Here is a 25,278-nt window from a genome sequence, read left to right on the forward strand (position 1 = left end):
TTGCATTTCTTTAACTCTTTTTGTTTAATTTATTTGTTTAATTTATGATTTGTAATTTGAGGGCAAATAGGCCTTGTACATTTCTTTTCCAGTTTTGTTAATTCTTATTTTGGGTTTTGTTTAATTTAAATCGACATTGGGCAATTCAGTGCTTTAATTATTCTGTGTGCATTTTTAGTGACTCTTATTAAGATTGCTCTGTTCTTGTGTCGCAGGATCTGGGTGTCAAAGGCAGGGAGGCCGGCTCTATTCCCTTCTAAGTGGTGGTGGTGTGTGTTCACAGTGTGCCGTGTCCATCCGTGGAGTATGGTGTGAGTGCGTGTGTTTGCGTGCACTGGTGAAAGGAATGATTTCTCTGCTATAGGCAGCCTAATCTCTGATAGCCTGACCCTGCTGGTAAGCCCCAGTTAGCCGGTGTTCCTGTGACCTTCTTAGAGCCAAACCCTTATGATGAGCTGTGCTTGGCTGAGGCCTGATATATTTTAATGATTGTTTTAAAGTGATTGTGTAACTTAATAAAGTAAACCGTTTTGTATTGTTACCCATGTCTCTGAGCGATTATAGGTGAATGAACTTGCGTGTCCTTTTAGAGACACTAAATTCTCTGGGTGTAATTCCCTGAGTGGCGTAGTTGGCTAATTATCCTTCAAATCCACCTCCGGGTTGCCACATTTACAACAAAGACGCCGCCATCGCGTCTGTTATAGAGTATATCGACAGCGCATTAATTTTAAAAAAGGAACAGAGAACCGCGATCAAGCCATTTGTCTATCGGAAAGATGTTTTTATCAGCTGGCCCCGATGGTCGCTAAGAAGATGGGGCGCAATGAAAACCCTGTGGTCACTGTGGTTTCTCCGTTGCTCTGATTGGTTGTAGGTCTATCCAATTGAGTGCAGAGGCATTTTCGTTCCTGGTTCGGTTGAAACCAGGGGGCCAATGTTTCAGAAAACATTGAAGCTTCCCTGGGGGCTGCCATTGATTAGCAGACCATCACCTGCTGTTAGCATCCCATTGACTCCCATTCATTTTGGCATCACTTTGACAGCGAATAACTTTACATCTGAGGCGTTTGAAGACTCCATTTGTCCATTATTTATTTCTAAAGAAACACGACAATGTATAAAAGGCTCCATTACCTTGTATCTTACGTTATGGCCCCGTAGAAGCCGTTTTTGTAAAAATAGGCTAACGATTGTGTCATAACCACACGACTCTCTGGAAATTACCGTATAGACAGGAGGAGAAGCTCGCAGTCAATCGGTGGGACGTGGAGGCATATAGTCTGATAAAGTCAAGGGAGAAGCCCATAGAGAGTCATAAAGTTTCTCCTGCTCCTAGCTCATGTACAGCTCCTACTCACGCTCTCCGTCTCGGAAGGGAATGATTCAGATTTCTCTTGGCACAGCTACTAGAAGACAGACGGGTTGCTCACGTCACATCTACGTCGTCAAGCTCTGTGTGAGTCTGTGCAGTACGCTCAGCCATCAGGAAGTGAGAGCTGACTTCACTTTTCTCCGTTGAAGTCTATGGGGTCGCTGTGTCCATTTCTTTTACTGTCTATGGTTGAAACACGCGCCTTAATCACAGCCCAATAGAGCAGTATCAGACTCACATTCTGACTAGAACCTGAGTATGATGACGTTAGGCTAGTGCTTTCATGGAGATACAAAACATTTCACATGTTAATATAATCCTTTATTGATAAAGCAACATCAGGCAAGCAGGAGCACTGTTTGAGTGATTTACATTTTAGTAATTTATATTGCCGGTTTTGTTTTTGTTCGGCCAACTGAAATATTTCCAGATGAAGCCACAGTAGAAACAACCGCAGCTCGACTCTCAGAAACACACAGTGTTTCTTGAATGAATCAGTGATTTGAACGAATCGGTTGAGTTAATGATTCATTGACTCACTCATAAAGTCAGTCTCTTGTCGCCATCTACTGGTGTAACGATGAAACTTGCAGAAAGAGTCTCTGTAAAATCCAGCACTAAAGCTGCAGGTTAAACACATCTGTGTGTGATGATGGAGGATCTGCTTCTGTCACGAGACTCGACTCCAGCTCTGAGTATCGCTCCACTTATTCACTGAATTACAGTTTTTTACAAGTACTAACAAGCATTTACCAATACTTGAAGTACTTTTTCTAAACTATTAACACAGCAACACAACATAATATAATTAGCCACATAGTTAAATTTCGGCCTAAAACCACATTTTAATAATTAAATACCAAGTCTACATTTAAAAATACAAAAAACTACATATTTGTGCTTAATAGTTATTTGAATTGTTTCTGGTATTACAGGAATATCATTAGAGGACGATGAACATCTGCTCTATTGAGAAACACAATCACTCCTGATGATGAAATATGAGTTTAACTCGTTCAGTTTCACTGTTGAGGCGGTTTGTATAATAAATCAGGAGTTCAGGAGTTTCTCCGGGTTTCTGTAATTCCTGCTGAAATAGTTTATCCTCATCTAGTTGTTCACTGTAACGGGTTTGTTCATATTCATCAGTTTATCAGGTCATGTTATCAACAGCTGCCAGTTTATACCTTCCCATAATTTTGTGAATAAGTTTTCAATAAAAATTCAGTTAAAAGCACAAATTAAAGTTCTTATCTGGCTTGTTCTTATCAGAGGCGTCTGATTGGTGCAGAGGAGGGAGAGGCGTGTCTAAACTGAACTGTTGAGCAGAGCTACAATTAAAACAACAAGCTAATATAAAACTCTTACTGTCTGTAGTATATTGTATGAATACAGTCAATAGTAAACAAATTACATATTATTATGGGATATGTGACAGACTGACTGTGACCCAGGACTTTTATTTTGAAGGGATTGAGCATGAGTATGTGCACACAACAAACTGTTTCCACCATTACAGAGAAAAGTACACCAAAAACACTTTATACAATAAGGGTTTATTTAATTTAATTCAGTTACCAAGTTAACTTCATGCATTTCTAATAGCTACACACCTTCTGGTGCACCCCTCACTCTCCAAACCAGTACACAAGGAAAGTAGCCATGTTTAAACTAGCATGTGCTTATGGAAGATTTCTCCATCTGGTTCTGACCTCATGGGGGAGGGGGGAGGGAACCTAGTATGTAAGTTTTCTTCTTATGTTTTGTCTTTATTGTTTTGAGCCCTTTATATGGTACTAGAAATAAATGATGTATGGTTTAGAGTTGAAATGTCATGACAGTTAGTTTGTTTATGTCTTACCACGTCTTGTCACCTCTTTGTAATTTATAGGTTTCTCCCTAAAATGCTAAGGCCTATAAAAGAGGTAGCCATTTTAGGGGAGAAAGCGGGTGTGGAGAGGTTGAATCTTGTTTGTATTTGTGGGCCTGTACATCGGCATAGCCAACTTGCATTCGTGTATTGTCAACAATTTAGATTTATTTTATTTGGTATTATAATTTTTGATAATCTGTTTTTTCTATTACTTCACTATTGCCATTGGATATTAATATTTTTTGCACCTTTGGAATTAAAACCACTCTGGACTGTGCTATTTCTGCCTTTGTCACGTCATTTACACCTCTGGCCGCTGTACTTAGGTAAAGTTGGTTTTATATTCGCACATTTGCACTTTTTTGCTTAAAAACTGTCTCAATAACAAGCGCAATAAAGCACATTTTTGCAAAATAAAAGCAGCTACATGATCTTTAGGACAAGATGGTGAACTACAACACTCTCCACAATCGATCAAAATGGGCAAATATTGTTTTAATGGCATACAAATTCAGTTGAACATTCAATGTGTGTGGTAAAGAAGATAGGGACCGTCTAAAAAGTTATCTTTTTTTTCCATTGTGTGCAAACAGACAACTACATTTTTGCAAAGTACAGATGTAATTACTGTAATTCACCCTAAGTATTTTTTCGTGTTCCAAAGGCTGTAGTGTTTTTCTAGTGACCAGACTGACTTACTACAGGTGAAATTTTGACAAAAACTCCCTTACTGTACGTACAGTTGACAAATATGTTTTAAAAAAAATTACTGTAATTCACCCTAAGTATTTTTTCGTGTTCCAAAGGCTGTAGTGTTTTCCTAGTGACCAGACTGACTTACTACAGGTGAAATTTTGACTAAAACTCCCTTACTGTACGTACAGTTGACAAATATGTTTTTTTCAAAATTACTGTAATTCACCCTAAGTATTTTTTCGTGTTCCAAAGGCTGTAGTGTTTTCCTAGTGACCAGACTGACTTACTACAGGTGAAATTTTGACAATACCTCCCTTACTGTACAATTATCAAATATGTTTATGTAATGAGCATATTATTACATATGTTTATTACATAAGTTTATGAAATAAACTGTAAATCACCTATAGTGGGTTTTTTTTTATATTTCCCAAAGGTTGTAGTACTTTCCTAATGACCACACTGACTTACTACAGGTGAAATTTTGACAATACCTAATAATACTGTTTTACATAATAATATAATACTTTAATTTTTATTAATTTTTTTAAGGTTGTAGTACATTAATAGGGGCTACATTATTATTAACAGTAGTGACTGAACCTGTACGCATTAGTGCAGCAAATCTGACAGATAATGAACAGCAAGATCATGGAGGCATTCAAGATACTGTACAGTGCACTGTTTTATTTCTATTATCTTTCTAATTGGTGTTTTATCTGTAGTTATATGTGATAGGTGTTTTCTGTAGCAACAACGTTTAGTTCACGAGTTATTGAACGCGTAAGTCCGCGAATGTGCGAATATCGAATATAAAACCAACTTTACCTAAGTGGCCGCTGGTACATCCTAACAGGATACTCAAATGAAATAACCATGGAGTATTATGAAAATTAAGATCTATTATTAATAAAATGGGCCAACTAGGGCAAACTGAAATCACTCAGATCTCAAATGTGTCACTGATCTATAAGAGCTCAAAATCTCTTTCTGAACTCTATAATTATTAAGAGTGTCAGATTAATTTAGATGGTTTTATTTCAGATGCAAGTGTGACGATGTTATTTCAGATCCTCCTTTGAGCAGCTGCAGTTTCAGTTCAGTCACTGTGACTCTGACTGACGGAGGTTTTTGTACGACTCTTTATCACTGTGTGAATGTATCATCACCCTCACAATCACCATCAGAATCTGTTCTGCAATGGAAACTCTGACAGTGATAATGTCCAGCATCTTCAGTCTGGACTCCACTGATGGTCAGAGTGAAATCACTGTTAGATCCACTGCCACTGAATCTAGATGGAGTTCCTGACTCTAGTTTTTTTACATAACGAATCAGGAGTTTAGGAGCTTCTCCAGGTTTCTTTAAGTACCAGAATAAACCTTCATCCCCATCATTCCATCTCATCACATCTCTGCTGGTTTTACATTTGATATTCACAGTTCCTCCTGGTTGTTCTGCTGTTATTGAGGGACTCTGAGTGACGGTGATCTGTCCTCTACACTCTGAAACACAACAAGAAGAAAATACAGTAAAAAATTTGACAATATACTTGAAGAAATGAATTAATATCAAACTTGTGCTCCACAAACCTTGAGCAAACGCTGTGAGAGTCCAGATGAAGATGATGATGAAGGTCATGTTGATGAAGATTGTTGTGTGTGTCAGTGATGAAGTGTTAAACTCACAGCACTATAAACACTCTCACACACTGAAGATCTGATCAATATGCAAACACACTCCACATCATTTCCCCGAAGACAGTCACTCATTAACAGACACAAAACACAATCACTGAAGTGAGAACAGAGTAAAATTAATGTTTTTCATAATATTTGATCTTCTACAATAGCCAAAATGTTAAAAATGATATAATTCAATTCAGTTCTGAATACATCTACAAGATCAACTTCAGTATTAATATGAAAATCTGCTGTTTTTCTTATTCCTAATATCTTCCCAAATTTGACACCAAATCCATGTGTGTTCCTGCAGTTTATGAACAGACATGAGGATCATCACACACACGAGTCTCTGTCAGTCACTGAATAACTGAGTTTGATTGAGAGTCACACATCATATAAACATGTTCACTTTAATAAATTCAGTTAGTAATTCAGTGATGATGAGCTTCATAAAGCAGGGGAAGTCAGTGAGTTTCTGTTGTAATGATTTGACGGTGGAAACACAGCATTCAGAGAGTGAGGATCCAAATGCAGTTTATTTACAAGTATAATCCAGTCATAGTCCATATATCAGACAGAGTCAAAGCACATGTTATCAGTCCCAACAAAATCCACAGATGCAGAACGAGAAATCAAAACTCAGAGAATTATCAGAAACAAAGAGACTGATGGAGAAAGCTGACAGTAACATGTGAACCAGAACAAACAAGACTTCATACTGAATACAGGACAGAAGGCGTTTAAATAGACAGTAATGAACTAAATGAACCAAGACACGCTGAAACAGATCAATAATGAGCAGGACTTCTGAAAAGAAAATATATTTCCCTATATATGAATGCTCAATATATTAAATGGTTTAACAGTATATTTTAAAATCTACAGAATAATATGTTGTGTTAATATATTACAATATATTGAATAATACATAAGGAATTGCCGCTTTTCATATATTGAAAAATATGCGACAATATATTTACTAATATATCATAATGTATGTAATTTTATATTCAGCAATACACTAATACACATAATATATAGATGTGTGATCAGATATGGTACTGCATGTGTAATATATAATATATTGTAATATATTAATATATTACATAAGAAATATAATAATATATGATATACTTTATAGAATTATATACAGTCAAACCAAAATGTATTCAGACACCTTCAATGTAACGATAACCAGCTGGAGTGCCCTTGAAAGCCTCCAGAGGGCACTCCACACCAGACTATCATGTTTCACTCACAAACTACATTTCCCATAACTCACTGCCCGGACTCATCATCACTTATCACTGATCACATTCACCTGTACCTCATTCACTGATTGCATTCACCTGTCTCATCCTGTTAGTCTGTCTATTTATACCGTGTTCATTCATTCACTCACTGCGAAGTCTTGTTTAAGTGTTATACTGCAATTCCGAGCGGTTTCCCTGGTTTCTTGTCTTTTGGTTTATTTGGATTTCTTGCCCTGTTCCCTGGATTACTCTTTTGCCTCTGGTCCCTGCCTGCTTTGTTTGTTTCTTTGTTGGTTTGTTTGGACTGCCTACCTGTGTTGTGACCTTTTGCCTGTACGCTGGATTACGCCTCTGGATTGCCCCTAAATAAAAGCTGCGTTTGGATCTTAACCCTCGTGTCTCGGAGCAGTTCGTGACAGAAGACTTCGCCACACCCAGATCCAGCAGCTATGACCTCCAGAAATCCAGCAGTACGGATCTCGCCTGATCTTCCCAGCATGAGCCGGGAGTTCGCTGGACAGATCGCGGCCTTGGCCCTGGATAGCCTCGATCTGTTCCAGTACACCTGGGGGTTTGTTCCTCTCGCTACCTCTTGCTCTCTGGGTGACGAGGCTATTAAGTTGTGTTACCGGCTGGGGGCTAAGGAGGTCGACCCGAGGGAGCTCCCTGATCTCTCCGGTCTGGATTGGAGAGAGGCACTCTCCAGATGTCTGGAGAGCTTCCTTCCGTGGCACGCCATGTCACCGTCTGCACTTCACGCCAGTCCAGCCGAGCCCGCACTTCACGCCAGTCCAGCCGAGCCCGCACTTCACGCCAGTCCAGCCGAGCCCGCACTTCACGCCAGTCCAGCCGAGCCCGCACTTCACGCCAGTCCAGCCGAGCCCGCACTTCACGCCAGTCCAGCCGAGCCCGCACTTCACGCCAGTCCAGCCGAGCCCGCACTTCACGCCAAATCTGCCGAAGCCAAGGCAGTATGCGTCATGCCCGCCGCCCCTGAGACTGAGAGCGTCATGCCCGCCGCACCTGAGACAGCAAGCGACATGCCTGCCAAGCTAGAGCCCTCTTCACCGCTGGTCCCGTCCAGCACAGAGCCCTCTTCACCGCTGGTCCCGTCCAGCACAGAGCCCTCTTCACCGCTGGTCCCGTCCAGCACAGAGCCCGCTTCACCGCTGGTCCCGTCCAGCACAGAGCCCTCTTCACCGCTGGTCCCATCCAGCACAGAGCCCTCTTCACCGCTGGTCCCGTCCAGCACAGAGCCTTCACCGCTGGTCCCGTCCAGCACAGAGCCTTCACCGCTGGTCCCGTCCAGCACAGAGCCTTCACCGCTGGTCCCGTCCAGCACAGAGCCTTCACCGCTGGTCCCGTCCAGCACAGAGCCTTCACCGCTGGTCCCGTCCAGCACAGAGCCTTCACCGCTGGTCCCGTCCAGCTCAGAGCCCTCTTCGCCGCTGGTCCCGCCCAGCTCAGAGCCCTCTTCGCCGCTGGTTCCGTCCAGTTCAGAGCCCTCTTCGCCGCTGGTTCCGTCCAGTTCAGAGTCCTCTTCGCCGCTGGTCCTACCCAGCTCAAAGCCCTCGCTGATGCTGGTCCCGTCAAGCTCAGAGCGCGCTGAGCCAGAGCCAGAGCTTCACGACAGTCCTGCCGAGCCAGAGCCAGAGCTTCACGACAGTCCTGCCGAGCCAGAGCCAGAGCTTCACGTCAGTCCTGCCGAGCCAGAGCCAGAGCTTCACGTCAGTCCTGCCGAGCCAGAGCCAGAGCTTCACGTCAGTCCTGCCGAGCCAGAGCCAGAGCTTCACGTCAGTCCTGCCGAGCCAGAGCCAGAGCTTCACGTCAGTCCTGCCGAGCCAGAGCCAGAGCTTCACGTCAGTCCTGCCGAGCCAGAGCCAGAGCTTCACGTCAGTCCTGCCGAGCCAGAGCCAGAGCTTCACGTCAGTCCTGCCGAGCCAGAGCCAGAGCTTCACGTCAGTCCTGCCGAGCCAGAGCTTCACGTCAGTCCTGCCGAGCCAGAGCCAGAGCTTCACGTCAGTCCTGCCGAGCCAGAGCCAGAGCTTCACGTCAGTCCTGCCGAGCCAGAGCCAGAGCTTCACGACAGTCCTGCCGAGCCCGAGCCAGAGTTCCACGTCACGTCCGCCCGTCCAGAGTCTCGTCCCGCTGAGACCGAATCTGATCCTGATCCTGAGCCTGAGCCTGAATCTGTTCCTCTTCCTCTTTCTACGCCTGTGTCTTCGGACAAGATGGCCACCTCCACGCCTGTGTCTTCGGACAAGATGGCCGACTCCACGCCTGTGTCTTCGGACAAGATGGCCGACTCCACGCCTGTGTCTTCGGACAAGATGGCCGACTCCACGCCTGTGTCTTTGGACAAGATGGCCGACTCCACGCCTGTGTCTTCGGACAAGATGGCCGAAACCACGCCTGTGTCTCAGGACAAGATGGCCACCGCCGAGCCAGTGTCTCAGGACAAGATGGCCACCGCCGAGCCAGTGTCTCAGGACAAGATGGCCACCGCCGAGCCAGTGTCTCAGGACAAGATGGTCGCCGCCGAGCCAGTGTCTCAGGACAAGATGGTCTCCGCCGAGCCAGTGTCTTCGGACAAGATATTAGCCGCTGCCACAGTGTCTGTCCCTGAGCCGGTGTCTGTCCCTGAGCCGGTGTCTGTTCCTGTTCCTGAGCCGGTGTCTGTTCCTGTGCCCTGGCCGCCTGAAGGGTCGTCTCCGCCCTGGCCGCCTGAAGGGTCGTCTCCGCCCTGGTCGCCTGCACAGCCTGCTCCGCCCTGGTCGCCTGCACAGCCTGCTCCGCCCTGGTTGCCTGCTCTGCCTGCTCCATTCTGGCCTCCCGTATTACCGCAGTCTCAAGGTCCTCTTCCGCTCCACGGACCTGGCCCTCCATCCCGCCCCCGGATCCGCCTCCGGGCCACCTCCCACCTGGACAGTTTTGGAGCGTCTGGAAGCCGCTCTTTGGGGAGGGGCTATGTAACGATAACCAGCTGAAGTGCCCTTGAAAGCCTCCAGAGGGCACTCCACACCAGACTATCATGTTTCACTCACAAACTACATTTCCCATAACTCACTGCCCGGACTCATCATCACTTATCACTGATCACATTCACCTGTACCTCATTCACTGATTGCATTCACCTGTCTCATCCTGTTAGTCTGTCTATTTATACCGTGTTCATTCATTCACTCACTGCGAAGTCTTGTTTAAGTGTTACACTGCAATTCCGAGCGTTTTCCCTGGTTTCTTGTCTTTTGGTTTATTTGGATTTCTTGCCCTGTTCCCTGGATTACTCTTTTGCCTCTGGTCCCTGCCTGCTTTGTTTGTTTCTTTGTTGGTTTGTTTGGACTGCCTACCTGTGTTTTGACCTTTTGCCTGTACGCTGGATTACGCCTCTGGATTGCCCCTAAATAAAAGCTGCGTTTGGATCTTAACCCTCGTGTCTCGGAGCAGTTCGTGACATTCAACATTTCTCACATTATCAGTTTATCCGCTATAGTTTAGAAAACGGTAATAAAATATGACAAATATTAAACTGTGTCAGAACAAATTCATCTTGATAATGTCAGATAACTTTGAGCAAAACATGGTCAGGTCAAAGTGTCTGAATCATTTTTGGTCCCAAATTTTTATAAAATTTACTGGTAATCCACTTTATGAAGAATTATTGGGTATAATATGTCACAGTTTACTTTATTTTGCTATCCTCACTTCCATAAATGAACTATAGTGTCCTGCACTCACTAGTAAAAAAAAGATAAAAATTATATCTGGTGTCTGAATAATGTTCGGTTTGACTGTAAAACCAAAACTTTGGAACAGTATTCCTAACATTGTCCGGGAAGCAGACACACTCTGTCAGTTCAAAGCTAGACTAAAAACACATATTTTTGACCTAGCATACACAACACATTATAGACTTCTATAATTCAATGTTAGGCTGTATACACTCACCTAAAGGATTATTAGGAACACCATACTAATACTGTGTTTGACCCCCTTTCGCCTTCAGAACTGCCTTAATTCTACGTGGCATTGATTCAACAAGGTGCTGAAAGCATTCTTTAGAAATGTTGGCCCATATTGATAGGATAGCATCTTGCAGTTGATGGAGATTTGTGGGATGCACATCCAGGGCACGAAGCTCCCTTTCCACCACATCGCAAATATGCTCTATTGGGTTGAGATCTAGTGACTGTGGGGGCCATTTTAGTACAGTGAACTCATTGTCATGTTCAAGAAACCAATTTGAAATGATTCGAGCTTTGTGACATGGTGCATTATCCTGCTGGAAGTAGCCATCAGAGGATGGGTACATGGTGGTCATAAAGGGATGGACATGGTCAGAAACAATGCTCAGGTAGGCCGTGGCATTTAAACGATGCCCAATTGGCACTAAGAGGCCTAAAGTGTGCCAAGAAAACATCCCCCACACCATTACACCACCACCACCAGCCTGCACAGTGGTAACAAGGCATGATGGATCCATGTTCTCATTCTGTTTACGCCAAATTCTGACTCTACCATCTGAATGTCTCAACAGAAATCGAGACTCATCAGACCAGGCAACATTTTTCCAGTCTTCAACTGTCCAATTTTGGTGAGCTCGTGCAAATTGTAGCCTCTTTTTCCTATTTGTAGTGGAGATGAGTGGTACCCGGTGGGGTCTTCTGCTGTTGTAGCCCATCCGCCTCAAGGTTGTGCGTGTTGTGGCTTCACAAATGCTTTGCTGCATACCTCGGTTGTAACGAGTGGTTATTTCAGTCAAAGTTGCTCTTCTATCAGCTTGAATCAGTCGGCCCATTCTCCTCTGACCTCTAGCATCAACAAGGCATTTTCGCCCACAGGACTGCCGCATACTGGATGTTTTTCCCTTTTCACACCATTCTTTGTAAACCCTAGAAATGGTTGTGCGTGAAAATCCCAGTAACTGAGCAGATTGTGAAATACTCAGGCCGGCCCGTCTGGCACCAACAACCATGCCACGCTCAAAATTGCTTAAATCACCTTTCTTTCCCATTCTGACAATCAGTTTGGAGTTCAGGAGATTGTCTTGACCAGGACCACACCCCTAAATGCATTGAAGCAACTGCCATGTGATTGGTTGATTAGATAATTGCATTAATGAGAAATTGAACAGGTGTTCCTAATAATCTTTTAGGTGAGTGTAGATTAGGTCAACCGGAACCGGGAACACTTCCCATAAATCCTGATGTACTCGTTACATCATAAGAAGAATGGCGTCTACGCTAATATTAGTCTCTCTGTTTATACCGAGGTTTACCGCAGTCCGCCGGATCCAGGCCGTATCCAGATCTGAAGAAGGACCAGCGCCTGGACGCGACGACAACACAGTCCTGAAGTGTCAACAAGACTCTCCGTTTCCTGAAGTGAGGTGGACCTCGGCCATATCCAGATCAGATGGTGGATCTGCACCTGAACCTAACCATGACGCATCCTGAAGTGCCAGCCTCATCAGCCCTGTGAAGGCCTCATCGACACGACCAATCTGACTTCTGACCTGTAACGCTGCCTGGATCATAATCATACACTGTTCGCTCGTTGGCCAGAGGAGAACTGGCCCCTGACTGAGCCTGGGTTCTCCCAAGGTTTTTTTCTCCATTCTGTCACCTGATGGAGTTTTGGTTCCTTGCCACTTTTGCCTTGGCTTTTGGCTTGCTTAGTTTGGGACATTTAATATTCAACAATATTATTGATCTGCCTTATTATGGGTGGACGATGATGCAATTTTCTTCTAGAAACAAACTTTGTTGTATTATTTTCATGTTATCAATGTGAAGCTGCTTTGATACAATCTGTATTGTAAAAAGCGCTATATAAATAAAGGTGACTTGACTTGACTAGAAAAGACGCACTCTCAGTTTGTTCAGTTTCTTCTTGAGTGTAATTCGAGACATTGAATGTTTGTCAGTTAACACTGTAAAGATGGTTATGGTCTTAATAGTATTTCTCTTAATGATCAGCTCTGTCTGATACTTCAGGAGTAAAAAGGTTTATATTTGTAGAAATGAAGTATAAAGTTATAATAGATGGAGTGATGTGTGGAGACAGCAAGCTTCAGTTCCCAACACCAGTGCTTTAACAACGGCCGAAAACAACTCAATGTCAAACACTAGTTTTATTCTACAAATGTGGAGGATTTCAAGACTTCAAGAGGGAGCAAGGCCAAAACAACACACACAAACCCTCGGACTATTAGGGAGAAACTAACTAAGCTACAAAAATAAAGAAAAGTACTATAAAAATACACTAACTCTCTAACGCTTAAACTGGAGAAAACCAGATATAAAGGAAATGGCTCGACTCCACATCAGCTTCAGTCGCTCTTCTGCACCGCTTTATGCCTTTCATTCTAGACTGTGTGTGTGTGTGTGTGTGTGTGTGTGTGTGTGTGTGTGTGTGTGTGTGTGTGTGATTTTATTAAAACTCAGTCATTAAATAAAATATAATTATCTTTGTGTCATTTTAGTTTCAGGTCTTTCATTAGATCAGGGCTTTAACTCACATTTTATAAGTAAACTTCAGTCAGTGGAGCATGAACACTCCTGCAGATTCATGATGAAACAAGAACATGCGGACAAATCATGAACCTTTAGAGTTAGATACATTTAATAAGATAAAGAGTGTTATAGATTAATTTAAATATTTACAGTAGCATTATGGAAAACTGAAATGAATGCTTTTTATTTCATGTAATACCAATGAAAATATCCTCACTGTTGAGTGTGTGTGTGTGTGTGTGTGTGTGTGTGTGTGTGTGTGTGTGTGTGTGTGTGTGTGTTTGAGCAGCTGCAGTTTCAGTTCAGTCACTGTGACTCTGACTGACGGAGGTTTTTGTACGACTCTTTATCACTGTGTGAATGTTTCATCACCCTCACAAAAACCATCAGAATCTGTTCTGCAATGGAAACTCTGACAGTAATAATGTCCAGCATCTTCAGTCTGGACTCCACTGATGGTCAGAGTGAAATCACTGTTAGATCCACTGCCACTGAATCTAGATGGAGTTCCTGACTGGAGGCGATTGGCCCAATAAATCAGGAGTTTAGGAGCTTCTCCAGGTTTCTGTAAGTACCAGAATAAACCTTCATCCCCATCATTCCATCTCATCACATCTCTGCTGGTTTTACATTTGATATTCACAGTTCCTCCTGGTTGTTCTGCTGTTATTGAGGGACTCTGAGTGACGGTGATCTGTCCTCTACACTCTGAAACACAACAAGAAGAAAATACAGTAAAAAATTTGACAATATACTTGAAGAAATGAATTAATATCAAACTTGTGCTCCACAAACCTTGAGCAAACGCTGTGAGAGTCCAGATGAAGATGATGATGAAGGTCATGTTGATGAAGATTGTTGTGTGTGTCAGTGATGAAGTGTTAAACTCACAGCACTATAAACACTCTCACACACTGAAGATCTGATCAATATGCAAACACACTCCACATCATTTCCCCGAAGACAGTCACTCATTAACAGACACAAAACACAATCACTGAAGTGAGAACAGAGTAAAATTAATGTTTTTCATAATATTTGATCTTCTACAATAGCCAAAATGTTAAAAATGATATAATTCAATTCAGTTCTGAATACATCTACAAGATCAACTTCAGTATTAATATGAAAATCTGCTGTTTTTCTTATTCCTAATATCTTCCCAAATTTGACACCAAATCCATGTGTGTTCCTGCAGTTTATGAACAGACATGAGGATCATCACACACACGAGTCTCTGTCAGTCACTGAATAACTGAGTTTGATTGAGAGTCACACATCATATAAACATGTTCACTTTAATAAATTCAGTTAGTAATTCAGTGATGATGAGCTTCATAAAGCAGGGGAAGTCAGTGAGTTTCTGTTGTAATGATTTGACGGTGGAAACACAGCATTCAGAGAGTGAGGATCCAAATGCAGTTTATTTACAAGTATAATCCAGTCATAGTCCATATATCAGACAGAGTCAAAGCACATGTTATCAGTCCCAACAAAATCCACAGATGCAGAACGAGAAATCAAAACTCAGAGAATTATCAGAAACAAAGAGACTGATGGAGAAAGCTGACAGTAACATGTGAACCAGAACAAACAAGACTTCATACTGAATACAGGACAGAAGGCGTTTAAATAGACAGTAATGAACTAAATGAACCAAGACACGCTGAAACAGATCAATAATGAGCAGGACTTCTGAAAAGAAAATATATTTCCCTATATATGAATGCTCAATATATTAAATGGTTTAACAGTATATTTTAAAATCTACAGAATAATATGTTGTGTTAATATATTACAATATATTGAATAATACATAAGGAATTGCCGCTTTTCATATATTGAAAAATATGCGACAATATATTTACTAATATATCATAATGTATGTAATTTTATATTCAGCAATACACTAATACACATAATATATAGATGTGTGATCAGATATGGTACTGCATGTGTAATATATAATATATTGTAATATATTAATATATTACATAAGAAATATAATAATATATGATATACTTTATAGAATTATATACAGTCAAACCAAAATGTATTCAGACACCTTCAATGTAACGATAACCAGCTGGAGTGCCCTTGAAAGCCTCCAGAGGGCACTCCACACCAGACTATCATGTTTCACTCACAAACTACATTTCCCATACTCACTGCCCGGACTCATCATCACTTATCACTGATCACATTCACCTGTACCTCATTCACTGATTGCATTCACCTGTCTCATCCTGTTAGTCTGTCTATTTATACCGTGTTCATTCATTCACTCACTGCAAAGTCTTGTTTAAGTGTTATACTGCAATTCCGAGCGTTTTCCCTGGTTTCTTGTCTTTTGGTTTATTTGGATTTCTTGCCCTGTTCCCTGGATTACTCTTTTGCCTCTGGTCCCTGCCTGCTTTGTTTGTTTCTTTGTTGGTTTGTTTGGACTGCCTACCTGTGTTGTGACCTTTTGCCTGTACGCTGGATTACGCCTCTGGATTGCCCCTAAATAAAAGCTGCGTTTGGATCTTAACCCTCGTGTCTCGGAGCAGTTCGTGACAGAAGACTTCGCCACACCCAGATCCAGCAGCTATGACCTCCAGAAATCCAGCAGTACGGATCTCGCCTGATCTTCCCAGCATGAGCCGGGAGTTCGCTGGACAGATCGCGGCCTTGGCCCTGGATAGCCTCGATCTGTTCCAGTACACCTGGGGGTTTGTTCCTCTCGCTACCTCTTGCTCTCTGGGTGACGAGGCTATTAAGTTGTGTTACCGGCTGGGGGCTAAGGAGGTCGACCCGAGGGAGCTCCCTGATCTCTCCGGTCTGGATTGGAGAGAGGCACTCTCCAGATGTCTGGAGAGCTTCCTTCCGTGGCACGCCATGTCACCGTCTGCACTTCACGCCAGTCCAGCCGAGCCCGCACTTCACGCCAGTCCAGCCGAGCCCGCACTTCACGCCAAATCTGCCGAAGCCAAGGCAGTATGCGTCATGCCCGCCGCCCCTGAGACTGAGAGCATCATGCCCGCCGCACCTGAGACAGCAAGCGACATGCCTGCCAAGCTAGAGCCCTCTTCACCGCTGGTCCCGTCCAGCACAGAGCCCTCTTCACCGCTGGTCCCGTCCAGCACAGAGCCCTCTTCACCGCTGGTCCCGTCCAGCACAGAGCCCTCTTCACCGCTGGTCCCGTCCAGCACAGAGCCCTCTTCACCGCTGGTCCCGTCCAGCACAGAGCCCTCTTCACCGCTGGTCCCATCCAGCACAGAGCCCTCTTCACCGCTGGTCCCGTCCAGCACAGAGCCTTCACCGCTGGTCCCGTCCAGCACAGAGCCTTCACCGCTGGTCCCGTCCAGCTCAGAGCCCTCTTCGCCGCTGGTCCCGCCCAGCTCAGAGCCCTCTTCGCCGCTGGTTCCGTCCAGTTCAGAGCCCTCTTCGCCGCTGGTTCCGTCCAGTTCAGAGTCCTCTTCGCCGCTGGTCCTACCCAGCTCAAAGCCCTCGCTGATGCTGGTCCCGTCAAGCTCAGAGCGCGCAGAGCCAGAGCTTCACGTCAGTCCTGCCGAGCCAGAGCCAGAGCTTCACGTCAGTCCTGCCGAGCCAGAGCCAGAGCTTCACGTCAGTCCTGCCGAGCCAGAGCCAGAGCTTCACGTCAGTCCTGCCGAGCCAGAGCCAGAGCTTCACGTCAGTCCTGCCGAGCCAGAGCCAGAGCTTCACGTCAGTCCTGCCGAGCCAGAGCCAGAGCTTCACGTCAGTCCTGCCGAGCCAGAGCCAGAGCTTCACGACAGTCCTGCCGAGCCCGAGCCAGAGTTCCACGTCACGTCCGCCCGTCCAGAGTCTCGTCCCGCTGAGACCGAATCTGATCCTGATCCTGAGCCTGAGCCTGAATCTGTTCCTCTTCCTCTTTCTACGCCTGTGTCTTCGGACAAGATGGCCACCTCCACGCCTGTGTCTTCGGACAAGATGGCCGACTCCACGCCTGTGTCTTCGGACAAGATGGCCGACTCCACGCCTGTGTCTTCGGACAAGATGGCCGACTCCACGCCTGTGTCTTCGGACAAGATGGCCGACTCCACGCCTGTGTCTTCGGACAAGATGGCCGAAACCACGCCAGTGTCTCAGGACAAGATGGCCACCGCCGAGCCAGTGTCTCAGGACAAGATGGCCACCGCCGAGCCAGTGTCTCAGGACAAGATGGTCGCCGCCGAGCCAGTGTCTCAGGACAAGATGGTCGCCGCCGAGCCAGTGTCTCAGGACAAGATGGTCTCCGCCGAGCCAGTGTCTTCGGACAAGATATTAGCCGCTGCCACAGTGTCTGTCCCTGAGCCGGTGTCTGTCCCTGAGCCGGTGTCTGTCCCTGAGCCGGTGTCTGTCCCTGAGCCGGTGTCTGTCCCTGAGCCGGTGTCTGTCCCTGAGCCGGTGTCTGTCCCTGAGCCGGTGTCTGTCCCTGAGCCGGTGTCTGTCCCTGAGCCGGTGTCTGTCCCTGTTCCTGAGCCGGTGTCTGTTCCTGTGCCCTGGCCGCCTGAAGGGTCGTCTCCGCCCTGGCCGCCTGAAGGGTCGTCTCCGCCCTGGTCGCCTGAAGGGTCGTCTCCGCCCTGGTCGCCTGCACAGCCTGCTCCGCCCTGGTCGCCTGCACAGCCTGCTCCGCCCTGGTCGCCTGCACAGCCTGCTCCGCCCTGGTTGCCTGCTCTGCCTGCTCCATTCTGGCCTCCCGTATTACCGCAGTCTCAAGGTCCTCTTCCGCTCCACGGACCTGGCCCTCCATCCCGCCCCCGGATCCGCCTCCGGGCCACCTCCCACCTGGACAGTTTTGGAGCGTCTGGAAGCCGCTCTTTGGGGAGGGGCTATGTAACGATAACCAGCTGAAGTGCCCTTGAAAGCCTCCAGAGGGCACTCCACACCAGACTATCATGTTTCACTCACAAACTACATTTCCCATAACTCACTGCCCGGACTCATCATCACTTATCACTGATCACATTCACCTGTACCTCATTCACTGATTGCATTCACCTGTCTCATCCTGTTAGTCTGTCTATTTATACCGTGTTCATTCATTCACTCACTGCGAAGTCTTGTTTAAGTGTTACACTGCAATTCCGAGCGTTTTCCCTGGTTTCTTGTCTTTTGGTTTATTTGGATTTCTTGCCCTGTTCCCTGGATTACTCTTTTGCCTCTGGTCCCTGCCTGCTTTGTTTGTTTCTTTGTTGGTTTGTTTGGACTGCCTACCTGTGTTTTGACCTTTTGCCTGTACGCTGGATTACGCCTCTGGATTGCCCCTAAATAAAAGCTGCGTTTGGATCTTAACCCTCGTGTCTCGGAGCAGTTCGTGACATTCAACATTTCTCACATTATCAGTTTATCCGCTATAGTTTAGAAAACGGTAATAAAATATGACAAATATTAAACTGTGTCAGAACAAATTCATCTTGATAATGTCAGATAACTTTGAGCAAAACATGGTCAGGTCAAAGTGTCTGAATCATTTTTGGTCCCAAATTTTTATAAAATTTACTGGTAATCCACTTTATGAAGAATTATTGGGTATAATATGTCACAGTTTACTTTATTTTGCTATCCTCACTTCCATAAATGAACTATAGTGTCCTGCACACACTAGTAAAAAAAAGATAAAAATTATATCTGGTGTCTGAATAATGTTCGGTTTGACTGTAAAACCAAAACTTTGGAACAGTCTTCCTAACATTGTCCGGGAAGCAGACACACTCTGTCAGTTCAAAGCTAGACTAAAAACACATCTTTTTGACCTAGCATACACATAACACATTATAGACTTCTATAATTCAATGTTAGGCTGTATACACTCACCTAAAGGATTATTAGGAACACCATACTAATACTGTGTTTGACCCCCTTTCGCCTTCAGAACTGCCTTAATTCTACGTGGCATTGATTCAACAAGGTGCTGAAAGCATTCTTTAGAAATGTTGGCCCATATTGATAGGATAGCATCTTGCAGTTGATGGAGATTTGTGGGATGCACATCCAGGGCACGAAGCTCCCTTTCCACCACATCGCAAAGATGCTCTATTGGGTTGAGATCTAGTGACTGTGGGGGCCATTTTAGTACAGTGAACTCATTGTCATGTTCAAGAAACCAATTTGAAATGATTCGAGCTTTGTGACATGGTGCATTATCCTGCTGGAAGTAGCCATCAGAGGATGGGTACATGGTGGTCATAAAGGGATGGACATGGTCAGAAACAATGCTCAGGTAGGCCGTGGCATTTAAACGATGCCCAATTGGCACTAAGAGGCCTAAAGTGTGCCAAGAAAACATCCCCCACACCATTACACCACCACCACCGGCCTGCACAGTGGTAACAAGGCATGATGGATCCATGTTCTCATTCTGTTTACGCCAAATTCTGACTCTACCATCTGAATGTCTCAACAGAAATCGAGACTCATCAGACCAGGCAACATTTTTCCAGTCTTCAACTGTCCAATTTTGGTGAGCTCGTGCAAATTGTAGCCTCTTTTTCCTATTTGTAGTGGAGATGAGTGGTACCCGGTGGGGTCTTCTGCTGTTGTAGCCCATCCGCCTCAAGGTTGTGCGTGTTGTGGCTTCACAAATGCTTTGCTGCATACCTCGGTTGTAACGAGTGGTTATTTCAGTCAAAGTTGCTCTTCTATCAGCTTGAATCAGTCGGCCCATTCTCCTCTGACCTCTAGCATCAACAAGGCATTTTCGCCCACAGGACTGCCGCATACTGGATGTTTTTCCCTTTTCACACCATTCTTTGTAAACCCTAGAAATGGTTGTGCGTGAAAATCCCAGTAACTGAGCAGATTGTGAAATACTCAGGCCGGCCCGTCTGGCACCAACAACCATGCCACGCTCAAAATTGCTTAAATCACCTTTCTTTCCCATTCTGACAATCAGTTTGGAGTTCAGGAGATTGTCTTGACCAGGACCACACCCCTAAATGCATTGAAGCAACTGCCATGTGATTGGTTGATTAGATAATTGCATTAATGAGAAATTGAACAGGTGTTCCTAATAATCTTTTAGGTGAGTGTAGATTAGGTCAACCGGAACCGGGAACACTTCCCATAAATCCTGATGTACTCGTTACATCATAAGAAGAATGGCGTCTACGCTAATATTAGTCTCTCTGTTTATACCGAGGTTTACCGCAGTCCGCCGGATCCAGGCCGTATCCAGATCTGAAGAAGGACCAGCGCCTGGACGCGACGACAACACAGTCCTGAAGTGTCAACAAGACTCTCCGTTTCCTGAAGTGAGGTGGACCTCGGCCATATCCAGATCAGATGGTGGATCTGCACCTGAACCTAACCATGACGCATCCTGAAGTGCCAGCCTCATCAGCCCTGTGAAGGCCTCATCGACACGACCAATCTGACTTCTGACCTGTAACGCTGCCTGGATCATAATCATACACTGTTCGCTCGTTGGCCAGAGGAGAACTGGCCCCTGACTGAGCCTGGGTTCTCCCAAGGTTTTTTTCTCCATTCTGTCACCTGATGGAGTTTTGGTTCCTTGCCACTTTTGCCTTGGCTTTTGGCTTGCTTAGTTTGGGACATTTAATATTCAACAATATTATTGATCTGCCTTATTATGGGTGGACGATGATGCAATTTTCTTCTAGAAACAAACTTTGTTGTATTATTTTCATGTTATCAATGTGAAGCTGCTTTGATACAATCTGTATTGTAAAAAGCGCTATATAAATAAAGGTGACTTGACTTGACTAGAAAAGACGCACTCTCAGTTTGTTCAGTTTCTTCTTGAGTGTAATTCGAGACATTGAATGTTTGTCAGTTAACACTGTAAAGATGGTTATGGTCTTAATAGTATTTCTCTTAATGATCAGCTCTGTCTGATACTTCAGGAGTAAAAAGGTTTATATTTGTAGAAATGAAGTATAAAGTTATAATAGATGGAGTGATGTGTGGAGACAGCAAGCTTCAGTTCCCAACACCAGTGCTTTAACAACGGCCGAAAACAACTCAATGTCAAACACTAGTTTTATTCTACAAATGTGGAGGATTTCAAGACTTCAAGAGGGAGCAAGGCCAAAACAACACACACAAACCCTCGGACTATTAGGGAGAAACTAACTAAGCTACAAAAATAAAGAAAAGTACTATAAAAATACACTAACTCTCTAACGCTTAAACTGGAGAAAACCAGATATAAAGGAAATGGCTCGACTCCACATCAGCTTCAGTCGCTCTTCTGCACCGCTTTATGCCTTTCATTCTAGACTGTGTGTGTGTGTGTGTGTGTGTGTGTGTGTGATTTTATTAAAACTCAGTCATTAAATAAAATATAATTATCTTTGTGTCATTTTAGTTTCAGGTCTTTCATTAGATCAGGGCTTTAACTCACATTTTATAAGTAAACTTCAGTCAGTGGAGCATGAACACTCCTGCAGATTCATGATGAAACAAGAACATGCGGACAAATCATGAACCTTTAGAGTTAGATACATTTAATAAGATAAAGAGTGTTATAGATTAATTTAAATATTTACAGTAGCATTATGGAAAACTGAAATGAATGCTTTTTATTTCATGTAATACCAATGAAAATATCCTCACTGTTGAGTGTGTGTGTGTGTGTGTGTGTGTGTGTGTGTGTGTGTGTGTGTGTGTGTGTGTGTGTTTGAGCAGCTGCAGTTTCAGTTCAGTCACTGTGACTCTGACTGACGGAGGTTTTTGTACGACTCTTTATCACTGTGTGAATGTTTCATCACCCTCACAAAAACCATCAGAATCTGTTCTGCAATGGAAACTCTGACAGTAATAATGTCCAGCATCTTCAGTCTGGACTCCACTGATGGTCAGAGTGAAATCACTGTTAGATCCACTGCCACTGAATCTAGATGGAGTTCCTGACTGGAGGCGATTGGCCCAATAAATCAGGAGTTTAGGAGCTTCTCCAGGTTTCTGTAAGTACCAGGATACATAATCATCCCCACCACTATCCCTGAACACATCTCTGCTGGTTTTACAGTTGATATTCACAGTTCCTCCTGGTTGTTCTGCTGTTATTGAGGGACTCTGAGTGACGGTGATCTGTCCTCTACACTCTGAAACACAACAAGAAGAAAATACACTCAAAACTTTGACAATATACTTGAAGAAATGAATTAATATCAAACTTGTGCTCCACAAACCTTGAGCAAACGCTGTGAGAGTCCAGATGAAGATGATGATGAAGGTCATGTTGATGAAGATTGTTGTGTGTGTCAGTGATGAAGTGTTAAACTCACAGCACTATAAACACTCTCACACACTGAAGATCTGATCAATATGTAAACACACTCCACATCATTTACCTGAAGACAGTCACTCATTAACAGACACAAAACACAATCACTGAAGTGAGAACAGAGTAAAAATGAATGGTGTTCATAATATTTGATCTTCACTAAAAGTCAAAATGTTAAAAATGCTATCATTAAATTCAGTTCTGAATACATAGACCAACTTCAGTATTAATCTGAATATCTGCTGTGATCAGATCCGGATCCAGACTCAAATCACTGAAGGTTTTCTATAGTAAAGTGCAGATTTAAACTTGAGCAACAGTGAGACATTTAAGATTATTTACACTTTTACCAATAATTGGAATATATATATAGCCTATATATTAAATATACTTTGCTACGAGTATTTTTCTAATAATCTGTTAGTCTGCCTTTACATTGCTTTAATGTGTTATAATTGTAACATGTCACATCCATGCGGAGTGAATCCAGCATTTAATATAGGCTATTGCGATCGCGACGCGAGGCTATAAATAGATGAGCCACAGGTGCATCGTCAGGATATTCAGGATATAGTCTTCAGAGGCCATTCTGTGTATGTGTGCGTCAGAAGTATCTCTTACTCTCTATCTGCTACAGATCTTGCTTGGAGTTAGTTTTCAACTGGCAGTGTGCCGAATTTTCTCTTTTTCTCTCTTAGTAAGTGCTGTGTCCCTCCATGTTCTCGTCCTATGTTAGAACTGGATACACACACTTACTGCTTTGTTTGTTTGGGGATAGAGCATGCTGCCCTTGCGTTTGAGCATGGTGATTGCGAGCACAGTGAATGTTCACAGTTAGTGCTTCGCGTTCGCTTTGCTTATTTCAAAGGGGTAGCAGCGAGAGACGGGTGCGTCCTTTTCGCTCGCTCGCTCTCCAGATCGCGATGTCCTTTTGCCTGACCGAAGCGTGCCACGGCATCGCCTCCGAGCGTTCCTCTCGTGATGATAAAAGGAGAACTGCTCGTGGGCTATCTCTCCCCTGATATCGCATTATCACATGCATTTTCAGCGGGTCAGGCTGGTATTGCGCTGTACACCATGGCTGTGTTACAAACATACCAGGCTGATCTTATGAAAGATTTAAACAGCCTGTCATCCAGACCGTGTTTGATTGTCTGATTGATATTTGGCTGTATTTATTGCTGATGAATTAAATGATAAATATATGAGAAGTCAGATATTCAATGCAATATATCAAATGATTGCTTTAATATATTGTCTGGCTGTTCTTTGGCCACATTTAATTCTGAGGAATTAATATTGAAAAAGCCATCTAAAGAGAAATGATGGACTTTGAGAGTGCCGCCTCCGAGCCCTTCTCTTGTTATGATAAAGCGTGTGAAAAGTTACTCGAGGTGGTGACTCGTGCAGTGGCCAGATTACAGCTAGACTGCCCTCCTTGAGGATCTCCATGACGTTAACTCGTGCATGGGGAAAATCTTATCCTTTGTGCATTTCTATTCCCTCGACGTCAATTTATTAGACTATCGTGGGTGCAGGGGCATGTGCTTATACGACGATGCGCCAGTCCGCTCTCTTCTCTGTGGTTCATCGTCATTTAAGGAGTCAGCACTCCCCACCAAGCCGTGTATAATAACATCCACACTGGTGGAGGTCAGACTGGTGCTGCTATGCACACTATGGCAGTGTTACAGGCATACCAGGCTGATCTGATTTTAAAAAAGGGGGGCTCAAAAGCAGAGTGTGGCGAGTTGCGTTCCCCCTTGTAAAGACTGGGGACCGGCTCGTCGATCTCAGCAGCCTCATTTTATACCAGAGACCAAAATCCTGAGTTTTTTTGTCCCAAGTCTGTGGAGGAGTGCCCCTTCGGGACGGGGAATGTAAAATACATCAATTAGCTCCTCCCTGACACCTTCACAAAACCACTGTAACATCCTTGCCACCTCTGGTGATTCAGGGGGAAGCGGTTTCCAGCAAATGTTGAATGTTCTTTTGTTTCCTGTTATCACCAAGGACACAGAACATTTAACATTCCCCTAACAGGAAGTATTAAAGAGACTTTGGCAGCGTGAAAGCTACTGCCGGGTATCTCTTTTTGTGTCCTAAAGACAGGAAAAAGGAATACGTTGCCCTCTTCGTTTTAACGGTGTGGTTCCCACTACCGTGAAACAGGAGTAGGCGCAACTGCTGTCTTAAGAAAGAAAGAAATGGGGGACTGCGTCCATTTTTAGATCTTTGAGGCTTGAACTGTTCCATCCGAGAACGCTCAAGTTCAAGATGCTAACTATCAAGAAGATCGTGTTACAAATTCAACATCGCGATTGGTTCTTCACGGTTGATCTTAAAGATGCATATTTTCACATAGAAATATTGCCACAACACAGGAAGTTCCCGAAGATTGCTTTTGTGGGCAAAGCTTACCAAAATCGGGTCTTTCCATTCGACCTAGCCATGTTAGACGACTGGCCCAGTCTCAAGAGCTTGTGCTTCGACATCGCGATCGATCCCTGCTCATCTTCTCTCTATGGGGCTGAGTTGCAACGCCAAGAAGAGCGTACACTCTCTTCCCCAGAGGGTAATGTGCTTGGGGGTTAAATGGGACTTTGTCACCATCGGGGGCACAACTGTCCC

General features: G+C 44.2%; 2 gene segments (V, D, J or C); both read right to left on the reverse strand.

Annotated features, from left to right (window-relative positions):
* LOC309508957 (immunoglobulin kappa variable 1-8-like) overlaps positions 1-25,278 on the reverse strand; it is a 138,459-nt gene that overhangs the window by 29,485 nt on the left and 83,696 nt on the right.
* On the reverse strand, positions 12,567-22,655 carry LOC309508951 (Ig kappa chain V region 3547-like). The segment is given in 3 exons: positions 22,553-22,655; positions 22,355-22,465; positions 12,567-13,982 (listed from the first exon to the last, which is right to left on the reverse strand).

Source organism: Leuciscus leuciscus (assembly GCF_965113295.1).
Source record: "Leuciscus leuciscus genome assembly, chromosome: 11".
NCBI classification, from domain to species: Eukaryota; Metazoa; Chordata; class Actinopteri; order Cypriniformes; family Leuciscidae; genus Leuciscus; species Leuciscus leuciscus.